Genomic DNA, 16,597 nt, shown 5'->3' with positions numbered 1-16,597 from the left:
TTCTTCCTGTTAGGAAGGACATATCCATGTGAAGGATTTTCCTTGGATGCCTTTTTTGTGTAGTCTTTTGATGAGGCTAGAGTGAGACATAGAGGCAAACACAGTAGTGAGGTTGACCAATATGGAGTATGAATTTCTCCTAAGCTCAGTAAGGTGCAGTGATGAGTACTGTTTCCATACTATGGTTGCTTCAAAAACCGGACTGGGTGTGGTTGAGTATGTTGTGGAGGTCCAGGTAGTTTGTGAGTTGTTGGTTTGACTGACTTCACTATCCCTTTGACTGGCTATGGAAGCAGCAAGATAGAGTGGAAGTTGCTCATCTCACTGGTGTCATCCGAAGGTTTCTTGAGGAGGGCTGTGACTGCTGTGTGTTTCCAGTCTTTGGTGAAGGTGAAAGATTTGATTGAGTAGTTGATGATGTATGTGAGAAATTTAGTGATCAGTTGTAGATATGATGTGGATAGTTGTATGTTGGGGCCTCAGAGTAGACAGTTTTAATGATTGCCATTATGCCTTCCTCAGTGAGTGTTCTCCAGTAGGTTTAGTTGAAATCCAGGTGGACGGTGGGCAGGTTGGTGATGATGTCATTTGGGTCTGGTTGTTTCTATAAGTTAATGTAGATAATTTTCGATTTTGCTGTGTAAGAAGCTGAAGAGGTTGTGGCAGAGTTCTTGGGAAAGAGTGATGCTGTTGGCTTTGGCTTTCTGAGTGGTGAACTGAGGGTGAAAACAATCTCTTTGCAGTAGTTGGAGCTATCTTCAAACTGATCCAGGAGGAATCTTCTCTTGGTGTCTCTTAGATGATGGTGGTAGTGCTTGAGTTTGACCTTGCAGATAGATTTGATGTTGTCTTCATGGTTGGATCTCCATTTCCTCTCCAGCTGCTTGCAGTATCTTTTGGAGTCCCAAAGTTCATCAGTGTACCAGGTGGCCTATCTGTTGGTTTCTTTGCTGTTTCTGAATTTTAATGGGTGCAAATGCTTTTGCACGTTCGTGATCCACTGGTTTAAGATGGTGCTATAGTTAATGAGGTTGTCAGTAATAATGGGTGGGTCAGTTTTGTGTGCATTTCAAGAGTTAGCTTCTGTTATCATGCTCTAGTTTCGGCTAGGCAGTTGTTGCTGATGGGTGCTTTGGTTTGTGAGGGGGAGATTTTGAAGTGGGTGATGGAGAGGTCGGTGTTAGACCTGGCATCATTGGCTTGAGTCTCCCTTCCATTTTGACGGATTGCCTCCTCTGTTATGATATGTTTTTGCTGGTTATATGCTATGGTCACTGTGCCACTGCTATTCAGTGCCACAGTGCAAGTGCTCCCTATGTTAAATTGATGTACTAATTTGTGATTTCATGATTGAGTTATTTGATTTACCTGTCAGCTCCTAGTACAGTGCGCTATGTGTGCCCAGGGCTTGTAAATCAAATGCTGCTGGTGGGCTTGCAGCGTTGGTTGTGCCACCCAGAGAAGTAGCATGTAAAGTGTGTCTCAGGCTTGCCATTGCAAGGCCTGTGTGCAGACTAGTACTGCCATGTCGAATTGGCAAGTGCACCCACTTGCCAGTCCCTCAACCTTCCCTTTGCTTCATATTAGATACCCCTATGGTAGGCCCAAGGGCAGAGTGCATTGTAAGTATAAGGTAGGACATGCTCTGGTGTGTGTAGCGTGTTCTAATAGTGAATTACAGCCATTTTCGTTTTTCACTATTGCAAGGCTACCTGTTCTTCATAGACTAGACTGGGCAGTTAGATTATTACATTCTTATACTCCTAACTGACACAGGGTAGAAATTCGAATTTAATATGCCTGAACTCAGAATAATAAGATACATATTTTAGTAAAGTTGGTTTTAATATTCTGTGTTTGAAAATACTACTTTTAGAAAGTAGGTATTTTCTTGCCTAACTGTTCGGGCCTGCCTCTGCTAGGTTGTGTATTCCTTGTCTAGGGTTGTGAGTGACAGGGCTGGGGGATTCCAGGAGACAGGCTGGGGCAGCTCAGTGGCGAATAGAGAGATCTGCATCTAGATGGGAGGGAGGAGTTGCACCTGGGACCTGAATAGGGCTGGGCCTTCCCTCTACAATGCTGGCCCCACCTCCTGTGGTTTATCTGATGACTCTGCCCTGCACTGTGAAAGAAGAGAAGGAATATTGTCAACAAAGTGCTCCAGAGCTGTGCCTTCCCTCCCCTGTGCTGGCTCCACCTCCTGTGGGGCGGCTGATGTCTCTGCCCTGTACAGTGAAAGGAAGGAGAGAGTCATGTAAACAAAGTGCTCAGGAACTGGTTTGAACTATGCAGAGGCCTTGCTGCCTTCAGAGAACAAAGGTTTTTGGGGTATAAATATTGGGACCCTGGTCCCAAGAAATCAGATCACTTCTGGAACAAGAAACCTGTTGCCAAGGAGAAGAACCAAGGAAGCTGTAGGAGTTTTACTGCCCCTCTGCCAGTGTGCTGTTTGCTGGGTTGCTTCATTACCAAGAAAAGGAGAAGGAACTTTTTAAGGACTTTCATCATCTACAGAATATTCTCCAAGGGCTTGAACTGTGCTTGCCTCCTTCTAAAGTCTCTGAGACAAAAGACTTCGCCTCCAGCTCCCCGTGTGAATTTCCTTGCTGGGAATCGTATCTACAGACATTTGCGTGTCGCTGGGAGCTGGAAGCTCGAAGCGTTGAGAAGAAGCGTGTCGCCGCCGCAGCTGAAATTGACACATCATCGGAGAAGCGAGCCTTCGCCACATCTCCCGGGAAGCATGTGTTCATCGAAGCTAACTGCTATTGCATCACAGGAGAAGAGTGACGCCATCGAGAGAGTCGCCATCGCATCACTGGTGAAGCGTGTTGCAGGGCCTGTCGCAGCTCCAAAGAACAGAGTCGTTGCAAGGCTGCCAGGGCGCCTACGCATCATCATCACATAGTCATCGCATCGTCCCATCAAGGGCACCATCTTCTCGCATCACAACCGGATCATTGCATCGCATCAAGGCACCATCTTGCGCATCACAATGGGCCAGCAGGCCGAGACTCTACGCATCACCTCCGCACCGGTAAGGATTACGATGCATCCCCTACTCTGCACAAGCAATGAAGCACAATGCATCCTCTCCCCGGATCCCGGATTGACGCATCTCCCCTTTTGCGAGCCTTTTGTTTACTTTGCGTCACGCATCCAGGTACTTTGTTGAGAACTTTGCCACATTTATCATCAACTTGAACTAAGTAACTTTTATCATCTTTAAGCAATCTTAAGTGTAGTATTGTCATTTGTGGTCTTGTGTTAAGTCATTATAAAGAATACTTATTTTTATAAAACCTGTGTTGAATCCATCTGTAGTGTTCTCACTGTATTACTGTGTATATTCACAAATGCTTAACACACTGCCTCTGGGATAAGCCTGTCTGCTCGAGCCAAGCTACCAAGGGGGTGAGCAGGGGTTATTAAGGAGTGTAATCCCCTTATCCTGACTTAGAAGTAAGGGTCCCTATTTGGACAAAGGTGAATACCATTGCCAACTAGAGACCCCCAGATCTAACAGTCGGTCAATAAGAATGGTGATGCAGAGTAGTATTTAATGTTGCTGCCCGGGTCAAAGATTGAATCTAGAGTGTGTCCTGTGATGTACATGGGGTCAGTGATGAGCTGGGAAAGTCTTATGTTGTGCAGGCTCTTGAGGAGATCAGTGGGGTCTTCCAGGTGAAAACTGAAGTTGCAAGACCTATATAGTCCTTGAAGTTGATGAAGAGGGGGTGCGATTACATCTGATATGACATTGCAGACGTTGGATCGGGGTCCGGTTGGCTTTTATACTAGGGTGCCCTACAGATTAGAGCTATTATTTGTTTGTAGGCTGAAGTTCATATTTTCCATGTGTTCATTGAATGCAGTGTCAGTGTCAGTGGTTGTTACGCATTTGATGGTGTCTTTGTATATGATGGTGAGCGCACCTCCAAGTTTGTGGTGGTGGTTTTAGCATGCAATCTTGTATCCTGATCGGATGGCCACAGCGATGTCGGGAGACGAAGTGGGGTTCATCTGGGTTGCCGCACGGAAGAGTAGCTCAGGTGCACTGTTGCTAAGGAGGTCCTACATTGGGATTGTGCTAATCAAGCGGGTGTTGAGGAGCATGCATGCAAGTGCTTGTTGAGAGTCTGGTGTGGCGGGTAGTGGGGTTATGGTCTGAGAGGGTGGCATGGGAGTTGGAGTGTGAAGTGTGTGTACAGACATGTTGTGCAACTGTAATGGCAATGGAAAGGCTTTACTGTGCTGTGTGGTGTGGTGCAGCAGCAACGGGTGGATTGGCATAATGGGTCTAGCAAGCTATGGGTAGCTGCTGAGTAGCAGTGGGAGTTGATCCAACCTGGTGTCATGGTGCTGGGTGCCATCCAGGCACAGATGGGAAGAGATGGGCTTGCCTTTGGCACATGTTCGGCATGCAAGCAGCTCACCTGCTACACAGTCTTGCCCATTCCACAGTTGTGCAATGGCTGCAATTAAGTAGATCCTGGGAGGGGGGAAGAGTGCAGGGGTGGTGGGCAGGTCTGCAGATGACACAGAGAAGATGCCGGAGGGAGAGAGAAGATGCGAGAAAAATAAGGTAAATGCAGGAAGCAGGTAAGCAGCAGGGGGGAGGGGGCGGCTGAGGGCACCTCAAAGGTGACAAAAGAAGAACAAAAGATACACACAGAAAATAAAGACAACAAAGGTATAGAGTGAAAAAAGGCTGAGAAAGGGTGATAAATTAGAGCAAGGCAATAGAACATCAGCACACACAGAGCACAAATCGGACAAACATAGGCTGGGAGGCAAAAAAAGAGAAAGAAAGACGCTGAACAGTGTGAACAGTGGGAAGGGTGCAAAAGGGGGCAACCTAAAAAAGGCATGTGAAGAGGTGAAATAGAGGTGAACAGAGAGAGGGCAGAGTGAGAGGGTCCTAGCTGGAGAGGAGCAAGAAGCAGAAGTGGGCACATGAATTTGATCCTTTAGATTGCACCCAGTCACAGCCCTGAAGAGATCCCAAAAAGTTGTGTTGGGGCTCGAAACGTGTCTGCACTCTTCTAACAGTGGGACATATTCATAAGATTTAAATCAACGCCTAGGGAATAGCCGTTATCTTAAAAAGACTATAACCAAGATCATAAATAGCGCTCCCGCTGGTAGCAACCCTATAATAAATGCACAAAGTGGTTAATGAATTACCATATCGGTTGCTTTGTTGAAATCATGACTGGTTATTCTTGTTAAATGTAATGTGCTTTATGTAAATTTGTTCTTCACAATATGAGTTGATTGTATGTCTAATTGTGAGAATTATGTTTTGTTTCCCTTCTTCTCAACACTAAAAAACAAATGACTTCATTATGAAATAATGAAAAAATGTGTAAATAAATACTACAGACCAAATAAACTGGCTCATGGTCTGCTGTCTGAGTAATAGACAGTATTTAATGTGATGACTAGACATATTGATAGGTCCTATTTAGTTGTCGTTTACAGAGCAAATTCGTTCACCTTTTAGAGAATTTGAATTTTTCTGCTTTGAGTCCTGTGTGCCTGGTGCCTGTCTCCAATACACGTTTGGGGTGAGTGACAACTGATGGTTGTGCATTCCCTCTAGACAGCCACACACAATGGGAGCTTAGGTGTGACATGATGGGCTTTAATGGGCCTATAACTGGCTTGATGGGGGGACGGAGCTAAGCACAGCCCACTTGCACCTGAAAAGGCTGTGCCATGTTTCCACACAAAAGGCCTCGCAACCCTGTATTATAACTTCAGCCAGCATGTAGTCAGGGCAGGGGGATGAAGGTGAATCCCTGCACTTCAAAGCCACTGTCTAAAAGCGTCGCCCGCCATCCAGAACCAGGGCACCAAAGTATAAATACTGGACCTCAGACACCACCGCTCACTACACTTCTGGACCTGTGGATACTCCTCCAGTGTTAGAAATGGGTTATCAGCTTGGCTGGGGTATGCACCTAAGCCAGGCAGAATCCACCACTCTAGTCAGAATGAAGGATTACACAACTAAAATAACCCCTGCTCACCCTCTTGGTAGCATTGCACAAGCAGTTAGGCTTATCTCAGGGGCAGGGTGTAAAGAATTTGCACATAACCACAGTAATACAGTGAAAACATTACAAAAGAACACCACACCAGTTTTAGAATAATAGCCAATATTTATCTGTGCAAAACAAGACCAAAATGTTAAGAATCCAACATACAGTTATTTAAAAATACTCATAAAGCAAAAATAGACTTAAAAATTGTTCCTTGAAGTTGATAGCTCTATCTGGGCTATCACAGTGTCGTGAACAAAGAAATCCAACAGTTCTGGTTGACCGCGGTGTCACAGGCCAGCTACTATGTCGGAAAGACACTCAAACAGTACCTTCAGAGATGCAGGGGTCAGACCTTGACGCGAACTCCGGAGAAGCAGCATTGAAAGGTGTCAGTTACCGAACTCGGTGCAGGATTTATTGGGCCCTTGAAGTCACATGCATTGCAGGTCAAACTCTCTGAGTTTGACATCAGGAGCGCTGGCAGGTGTCAGGGCTGAAGTGTGAAGCAGAGCTGTGTAGAGTGCGGTACCTTCAGGTTGCAGTGCAGGCAGCGGTCCAGTGGTGTCGGTGAGACCAGGGTTACAGCGCTAAGCCGGGTTGTGCTCGTTGCGGTGCTGACAGGGCACGGTGAAAGCAGTTTGAGAATGGGCAATGCGTCATGCAGGGCTCTCAGGCTGCGGTGAAAGCAGCGGTGTCAGTTGATGATCTGGATTTGATGACACTGGCGTCAGTGGCCCAAGACGGCCGTGTGGGGCAGGGAGGTGCATTGAGTAACCTCCAAACCACGGTGTCAATGTCAGCTTGGAACTGCTTTGTTGATAAGACCAGGCTGTGGTGTGAAGTGGGACGTTACTCCGTGTTCACCATGAGCAATGTCCACAGGTCACAGTGCAGGCAGCGGCATCAGTGATGACTTTGCGGCATCGACGGCGATATCAGAGCAGTTGTGTAAAGTGAGGCGGTGCATAATACCTTGCCTGCAGGTCATGGTGCAAGCAGTGGATGATGGATGTGTTGGACGACGTCATTGGGGAGACCCAGAAGATGTTGAAGTCTTTGATTTCCCTGAGACTACCAAAGGGAGGCACACCCTACATCAAGCCCTTGAATAGCAGTGGTAAACTGCTCAGAGTCCTAAAACCAACAAAACCAAGGTCAAAACCAGGAGGCAAAAAAACGTCTGGGGGTGAACCCGTTGGAAAAGAAAAGACTAACAGCCAAGAAAAAGAACTGCAGTTACAAGGACTGCCACTCTGCTGTACTCCTGCTTTTCTGTGCTGACCTGCTGCCTTCTTCCCTCTTGCTTGGGAGTGAGAAGGACCGGACCTGCACCTCTCCAACCCAGAACCAGAGTTACTCAAAAGGGCTTGTCTGCTGGCCCCCAGTTCTGAAGTCTCAGGGACATCAACGACTTTCAACCATCCTGCTACATCACCTGGACTCTGCCATCTGTTAGTCTTGCCCTGCCAAGTGGTACCAATCCAGTCCTGTGCCTTTGGAAGTAGGTATAAATGTCTGCCTCTTTAGAACACTGACACACATTTTGGCTGCACCCCGCATCTTTGTCGACACAACCAGGCTTAAGGTACTTTTGTTAAGCGTGCCTCACTGGGTCCCTGTAGGCCTGCGCTCCATCATAACCCACATAAGTGCCGATTGCTTTTAAGCTCTATTTTTCAGCTTATTTTTCAAAAATTCATATCTCGAGATCTTATTAGATTTGTGTTGTTTATCTCATTAAATTAAGCTCTATGTTTTTAACCAGTCGGTAGTGCATTTTTGTGTAGTGTATTCACAGTTTTACTGTTTTAAGTGTTCCATAAATACTTTACACATTGCCTCTATCAGAGGGTGAGCACAGGTTCATTTAGGGTGAGTATCTAACTTACCCTGACTGGGATTGTGGTTCATGCTAAGACAGGCCACCTACCTCTGCCACCCAGAAACCCAATTTCTAACATGAGGGTTGAGCCTAAGATGGTACATGGTCATCCAGGATTGTTTTGTCCTCAGAAAAGCGGACAGTTGTGAAATATCAGTGGATGAAGAGACTGTAAAATAGAGCTGAGTGTCATCCGCAGATTGACTGAAGAGCTCACCCACTGGTTAAATATAAAGGTTGAAAAGGGCAAGAGCTAGAGGAGAGCCTGAGACCCTCGAGGTCCTCTCTGAGAGAGTGCTTGTTGAAACAGGTTTAAGGTTTGATCACTTGTGAGCGCCTCTCTAGGTGTTGCTTCAACTACTTCAGGACTTTACTAACTAAGTTTATGTGGTCTTTTAGAACGCAGACAAGGACATCATGATTGACAATATTAAATGGCACAGAGTGGTCAAGTAGAATGAGTAGGCATGAGTCAACACTGTTCATGATTCTGAGAGCTTCATCTGTTAGTTGCAGTATGGCTATCTCTGGACTCCAACCGTCACCGAACCCAGATTGGAACTCCTCCAGCAGTTTATTGTCTTTTACAAATTGTTTTAGTTGACTGTTGACACAGCTCTTAAGGATTTTTGGTAGGAATGGAGCCTGGAGATCGGACGGTAGTTGTTGAAGTTCTCTGGCTCATCAGCTGATTTCTAAAGCAAAGTGAATAATTACCCTATTTTGAAGCAATCTGGGAATGCGCCTTGCTGCTGCAAAAGATTTGTAATGGGAGCCTAATGTGGTATCAAGTCGTTACACATCTCTTTTGCTAAGTTAGCAGGTAGTAAGTAACTAGAAGACTTGGTCTTGGAGATAATGTTTTGAATTACACACTGCAAGATATTCTAAAAGCTGGTCCAGATGATGGTTGGTTTCCTGGTAGCTGTATGGGTGAGTGAGTTGTTGTGTGAGTGGCTGGATCAGTGAGCGAGTGGGTGCGTGAGTGGCTCTATGGATGAGTGAGTGGTTGTGTGAGTACTTGTATGGGTCTACGAATGGGAATGTGAGTGGTAATCTGGGTGTGTGTGTGAGTGGGTGAATAAGAGGTTGTATAGGGGTGTGTGTGCTTCTGTGGATGATGTCATCAGTGATATCACTGACCATGTCATGAGTGATGCAATATGCGAGGTCACAAGCAGTACATTGTGGGGGCGTAAGTTATAGTTATCTCAGGACTAAATATGTTAATTAGAAATCCAGATAAACGGTCACACACGCCCTCATCAACAGCAAACTTGACTACGGCAATGCTCTCTATGTCGAAATCAACAAGAAACTACTCCACAAGCTCCAGACCATCCAGAACACTGCAGCCAGATTAGTCCTAGACATACCATGCTACCACCACATCACCCAACACCTCCGCGATCTCCACTGGCTGCCCATCGAAAGAAGAATAACCTTCAAGCTCCTCGCCCGCACCAACAAGGCCCTCCACAACATCGGACCAGCATACCTAAATGACTGCCTCTCCTTCCACACACCCAAGAGACACCTCTGATCAGCTGACCTCTCTCTAGCCACCATCCCACGCATCTACAAGACCAGAATGGGAGGGAAGTCCTTCTCCTACATTACGGCCAAGGCCTGGAACAACCACCCCCTCTGCCTCTGGCAAACCCCCACACTGCTCCAGTTCAGTACAAACCTCAAGACCTGGCTCTTCAGTTGACCTCAGCATTCTACGCAGTCACTCCCCTTAGCGCCTTGAGACCCTTGCGGGTGATGAGCTGCGCTTCATAAGCCCCTGATAGATTGATTGATTGAATTATCACTGTTGTTGTTGAGTCAAAAGAGAAGAGAGGGTCGTATCAGACTTCAACACGCAGCATACATTGCCGTAATTGTGGACCTCCAATCACGGTGTGCCGTTCCTATGATTGCACCACATTGGCTGTTAATCTCACATGCACCATGGCCACATGTAGAGGGAGACGCCTGCAAGGTCTGACTGGGTGGAATGCTCACCACGTTCCTTGTCTTCACAGTCAGCCAGTGAGGATTGCAGACATAGAATAACAGCTATGGGGTCACTCACAGCTGCCACGGGTATGGAATCAGCAGCGGGGTCACACGGCTGAACACGTAATCTAGAATGAAACACAGCTGAGCCGTATTAACATTCAAATGCTCCACCAATCTGAGGAACACTCACTGGTACAGGGGAGTCTCTCACAGTGGCTGCAGGTCTGTAATGAGCAGTGGGGTCGTACTGCAGCACACGTAACCTAACCTACACTAATAAATACCTGAGCTGAATCAAAAAATAACCACTCTACCAATGGAGGCATGTTCACTGGCACATAAACAAGTCAGCATACATACTACTCTCCTTACCATTGAGAGGAAGGAGTGAGCAGTGTTAGGTGATTCACTAGGGATGCACAATGGAGTAGTAAGTGGGTTGTGGGGGGCATATATGTCTAGCACAATTGGCTCTATTCTGATAGTGATAAGGGGGCCACAACGAAGACAGTTGTTATTTCCTTCCTACACAGTGTGTGACTATAGGGATTCCTGATCCATTATTCCATGGGGACAGATGACCTACAGTTAGAGTAAGAGGGATGTGAACTGGCCTCACATCATTTTAATATGTAACGTGTGATGCACAAGTGCAGTGTTACACCCACAATTTGTGCATGTCAATTGTTTGTCTATCATTTTTCAGCCTATTTTTGTAAACTGCATTTGTTTGTTATGTTCTAGGTACCTAGGAAAGAGCAGAACGACAAAGGTCAGCCCAAATTAATAGTTGGACTAAAAAGGTTGTATGCCACAATACTATCCTGTGTTCCATCCTGAAGAATGCCCGGACTCTTATGGGTCAAGAGGCACACACATACTGACGGTCTAAGGTGGGGTAGTGGTTGCCCTAGTTTCCACGCTGGTTTTTAATACCAAATGATATCTCTTTCAACAAGTACAGACAATGGCAGTGAGGGTTCCAAACAGGTGTGCACTGGTGTTTTATCAAGAAAATTCAGTAATCACAAATCTACCCTCTACTCTCAGTTGCCCTAACACCACTGGGCAACATACAATAAAGTCCACGTTTTGTAGAAAGGAGCGTATCGAATTCAGTCAATAATTTTCTTCCAATATTTCCGGAATAGTACTTCTTATTTCATACATTGTTCCATCCAAATAATCACTAGGGAGTCTTGTGTTTTCATTTTATTCCCAATGTTTATTCAATCAATATACTTCATCACAGTTCAGCCCAGCCAATGCATTTCAATCAAAAGGACATCATCAGGGCTCTAGATCACAATTAGAATCAGCAGGTTCATTTCAGTCTTCCAGTTAGTCTAGTCGGGCGCAGTACATTATCAGGTCGTGTATGGCTTCATCTTCCATATGTTCTTCAATTCTAAGGTGGCAGGAAATGCATTGCATGATGAAAGGTAGTTTGATGCATCACATTGGTTTTTATATATTCACATCACAGGTTCAATAGCTAGAACTGCCACCTTTACTATAAAGTGTAGGCCTGATGTAGCATGACACCTGGTGGTGTGTGTGAGTACATCTCATCCAAATGTGTTGTGTGTCCATAGATAGGCTTGAGATGGACAATCGCTCATTAAGGAATAAATAAACATTTACTCACGTAACTTTCAAGTGCTTTACATCTCTTGAATGATGTCACTCACCATGTCATGCGTGATGTAATATGTGATATCATAAGCAGTGCATTTCTAGGGTGTAAGGTATAGTTAGCTCAGGTAGCAATAACTGTTGAATGTCACTTGTTTTGTATGAGTAAAATCTGAGCCTAACAATAACGTCCCTGTAACCTTTGGTTTTTTAGGTGAATATAGATAGATACTTTGCACTTGTATGACGAAACGCCACCAAATTATGCAGACATTTTCTTCCTTTCTACATTGGTGGACGATGCAAAGGTTTGTGGTGATCGGTCACTAGGGTACACAGTTAAAAGGGGTGGTCCCAAAACACGTTTTGCCACCAATCTATTTTCCTGTAGACTTTTGGATTGGATGTAGCAAAAAAACGGCGGAACACATGTGCATGAAATTTGGCAGGCTTAGACAATATGGTGCGTAGATGAACTTTTTAGGACCTACACTTAAGTTGGGTAAGTATTTTCTTAAGTTATAAGGTATATTATCTTAGTAAGACCTGTTGTGATATTTTTGCAGAAGTTTGCTGTATTTCATGGTATTTCATGAAGTACAGCAGTACATAGACAAGTTGTTAGGTAATTGGCTAATGGCTGCATTTACAAAAGTTAAATGAAGCCATGCTGCTTTTAGTTTAGGTCCAGTTTGGCCGTGTTCTGCGTTGTGCCTTCAGATCTAAGTAATTATTAGGTTTGGTATTTTCCCCTACCTATTACTACATTAATAAAGTGGAAATAGGTAGGAAAAATATTTATACGTTTCTATATATCTTTTTTTCAAATGTACGGAGTACTGTGGTACTGCCTCGGGAGTACCAGGAATTTTTGTGTAGTTCGCCACTTCCCAGTAAGAACTGCACATTTGTTGGGCAACATAAAAGTAGAGATGGTACCAGTATGATTCTGTGCAACCATGTAGGATATGTTGTTGTAGAAACCAGCTAGCTCACAGTGCCACCATATGCACCCCTAAACCTAGATTGGTGGAAAAAGTTGTGGCAACCACAGAGCATGACAACCCTTTGTTCTCCCAGGGATCTTGTTAACACATCTTGAACCTTTTCACTCAGTCACTCATGCTGTCTTCCTCTCAGTGGGATACAAGGAATACACAGGGGACGTTTTCAATATTTATTGAACTACATTGATTCTTGTATAGAATATATGTGCTGCAATGATCAATAGACAGAAGCAGATGAAAGTGATTAACAATATAAGGACAGTGAACAGAGTGAACAATTCCACCATCTTGCTTCAACAATTTTTAAATGCAGGCATATAAAACACTATAGAGAAAGTAGTCCTACTATGCATCCCCTAACCTTGGTGCCAAGGGTCTATGTATGTGTTCTGCCAGAAATCCCCATTGGATGACTCAACCCCAAAAACCTGAAGGGAAAGAATGTAGGTCCCCATTGTGGTCAAAGTTGGAAATTCTTCACTGTCATATCAGCTAACAGCTAGGCTGAGGTTCCAGCGTGTAGTGACCTTGCAAATGAAAGCAAGTGCTCCTCTCACTAAACCTTAAAATGCTTAATTATTTATAAAAGAAAGCATCCTTGTCTTAAACCGAGATTCTAGTCCGGCTGCCATTATTCAATCAAAACAAGCTTTATTCGACAGTGTCATAAAAGCTTTAAAAAGATAAATTACATTTCATGATTTAAAAGGTTAAAATGGTTGGGTTTGATTAATAAAATACATCGTAAGTACAAGTTACAAAAAGTGCATGAGTTTTCCTTCTGGTTTTAGCCAAACATTTAACAAGGTTTCAGTCCAGGTTCCAGTTTACTTCTGATGACCCATGCCCAGCCTATGAATTTGGCCAGGGCTCTACAGATGGTAAGATTATTGCTGGTACGGATTATTCTAGCTGCTACTATGCCACTTCTGGTTCCCAGTAACTTGGCAATGGGACATAGCCACTTCCTACGTGGGTCTACATACGCCGGACATTCAAGTAGTGTATGATTTATCGATTCCAAAGCAGCAGGACAACCCGGGCAGGCAGCCTTATTTCCCTGGGCCCATTTTGATGTAAATGCTCTAACTGGTAAGCTGCCTATCCTTAGTTGGAAAAACAGCTTGCGATCCAAAGGTTTGCTAATACTGTCCCAGAAAGCTTCGAACATGGGTGTGTCCTTAAAACCCAGAAAGGTCCCTGTAAGGGAAAGGGGGCAGCCTTCATGTACACTTCTAGGGTCACAGCCTCCCAATACAAGCCCTTGAGGTCCTTTTTTGAGGGGAACCTGGCATTCGCTGGATCTTCCCAGAGCTCTCTCAGTCCCAGTTCGAGCAAGGTTTTACCAATCCTGGATAACCATGTGATTTTGTGGTGGGTGTCACTTCTGATTAAATCCTTCAGTCCCGCAGCATAGGTTTTCAGTTCAGGTGTTGTCCATAGGCGCCTCCAATATAGAACTGGTCGAAGGGAAGCTATGTGGGCAATAGGTCTCATGGCCATATCGAGGTACAGGGGGCGCATTGGAGTACTCTGGGGTAGGCCTACAAGATTCCTTAGAAATCTATTCCCTGATGCTGTTAGTTTCCCCAGGTTTTCAAATCCCCATATCTCTACGCCTTATAAGGCTGAGCTAATCACCTTACCATTGTAGACAGAAAGGGCAGGATTGTTCATAAGCATTTTGCCCTTGAAGGATTTGTGCTGATTAAAGGCCATGTATTTTGATTTGGAAACATTTACTTCCAAACCACGAGTGGTACAGAAGCTTTCAAAAATTCCTAGTGCCTTCTGTAATCCACTCGGGGTTTTGGCTATGATTAAACAGTCATAAGCGAACATTAATATGGGTACTTTGGCTCCCGCTAGTGATGGGGCATCTACATTGGCTGCGATCAATATGTTTGCCACATCATTAAAGTAGAGAGAAAAAAGGGTTGGCGCAAGGACACAGCCTTGCCGCACCCCTCTTTCCACAGGAAACTGGCTGGTGATGCTTCCAGGGCTACCCCACCTTATCTGGGCAAAGTTGTTTTCATGTAGTCTAATGATTAATGAAAGGAGGGCACTGGGCATTCCCATATGGTGGAGAACTTGCCACAAAGTTTCCCGGGCAACAAGGTCGAAGGCTGCCCTGAGGTCTATAAAGGCAGCGTAAAACTGCCCCCTCCTAGTTGAACAGTTTTACAGTAAAGCATGGCAAATTGGAGGACTTGATCAATCGTGCTGATTGAAGATCGAAATCCTGCTTGCAGTCGAGATAGGATGTTCCCCTCTTGTTCCCAAACCTGTATCTTGTTTAAAAATCAGCCTGCCGATGATTTTCTGAATGGTATCGATCAGGCTGATTGGGCGGTAATTACTAGGTAAGGTCTTATCCCCTTTCTTATATACTGGTATTATTTCCGCCCCTTGCCAGGTGATAGGGATGGGAGCTCCTTTAGCTATGACATTTGCTAGCAGGAGTATATAATCTCCCCAGGGATCTCTGTCATGTAAAAATACATCTGCTGGTATTCCATCAATACCTGGGGCCCTAGCTGGAACTACCATGTCCAGTGCCTGATGTATATCCTCAAGATTAAAAGCATCATCAGTGAAAAACAACGTATTGAGAGCCTCCAAGTGGGTGCATGGTTCCTTACTCTTGGCATATTGGGGCTTGAAGTATGATACCCATTCCTCTTTGGGCACCCAGTTTTGAGGCTTGTCCCGTTTTCTCTCACCTCCCCATTTTAGTGTGCCCCAAAACTTCCTGGAGTCCTTTTGCGTGCCCGCTTCTTTTAGGTCCTGCCACCTTTGCTAGTCCCAAGCTCTCTTATATCTATGAATTATGCTCTTGTATGCTCCCCTTGCTGCGCTGACTCGTTCGCTCATTCCAATTTTAAGTGCGCTGCCCAAATCTATCCTTGCTTTCCTGCACTCGCATGTGTACCATCGTGGCACATGACTTTTGCTGTTATTGTTGGGCTTGTTGGGCTTAACTAATAGGCTTCTTAAGTCAATAAAAAGTGATTCATGTATGTTGGTGACTGATTTCAGAACTGTGGCCTGATCCCCCTTTATGGATTCGTCCTTCATTTCCTGCAGAGCTAGCTTAATTTTGCTCAATATAAAGTCCAGGTGCTCTTGGTTCTCCAGTACCTTGGCCCCTTTAACGTGGGGCATGTCATTTGTAATATCTACGTCATTAAGTGACTCCACGTTCGTTCCCCTTGCTTCTGCTGGTGGCAACCAGTAGTGTAGGGACAATGACAGGGGGTTATGATCACTCTCTAACCTGTCTGTGACCGACATATCTTCCAGATGTTGCCATAGGCTAAGACTCAACAGGATGTAATCAATTCTGCTTGTTCGTGAGCCACTATTAAATGTGTTGGCACCTCTCTTGTCTTGCTGGGTCCTACCATTTGTAGCACGTAGCCCCTTGTTCAGGCAAAGAGCGTTAATCTGAATAGTTATTTCAGACCACCTTTTTACAGGCTCTAGTTCAAGTTTGGGTACACCCCATTGGCTATCTTCCTCCTCAGAGATGTTCCACTCACCTCCCAGTAGGGGCTCAAAAGTTGAATTAAAATCGCCACTTAGGATAATATGGGATTGCTGGGTGTAGCGATCAATATGTTCCTTTAATGCCATTATGACATTTGATTTTTTCCCTCCAGTGCTCCTCGCATACAGGTTGTAGATAGCAACCAGTTCGTTGTTACTATTCTTTAGGGTAAGAAGCTGTAAGTCCCTGTGGTTTGTGTAGACAGATTTTACACAAACATCTAAATCCTGTTTAATCCAGATAGTTAATCCTCCCGATGGCCTCCCTCTAGCTCCCTTTACTGCTGGTATGCTGTAATTCAGAAACCCGGGAAAGAAAAGTGGTTCTAATAACCATGTTTCCTGAAAAAGACAGATGTCATACAAATTAATGAATGAAGCCCAATCAGGTGATTCAACCCTAGATTTCAGGCCAGCAATATTCCATGATAATATCAAGGTTGTTTGTGATGTGGTAATTTGGG

Source organism: Lissotriton vulgaris, chromosome 6, assembly GCF_964263255.1.
Source record: "Lissotriton vulgaris chromosome 6, aLisVul1.2, whole genome shotgun sequence".
Lineage (NCBI taxonomy): Eukaryota > Metazoa > Chordata > Amphibia > Caudata > Salamandridae > Lissotriton > Lissotriton vulgaris.
The sequence above is the reverse complement of the archived record's forward strand: the minus strand, read 5'-3'. Positions refer to the sequence as shown.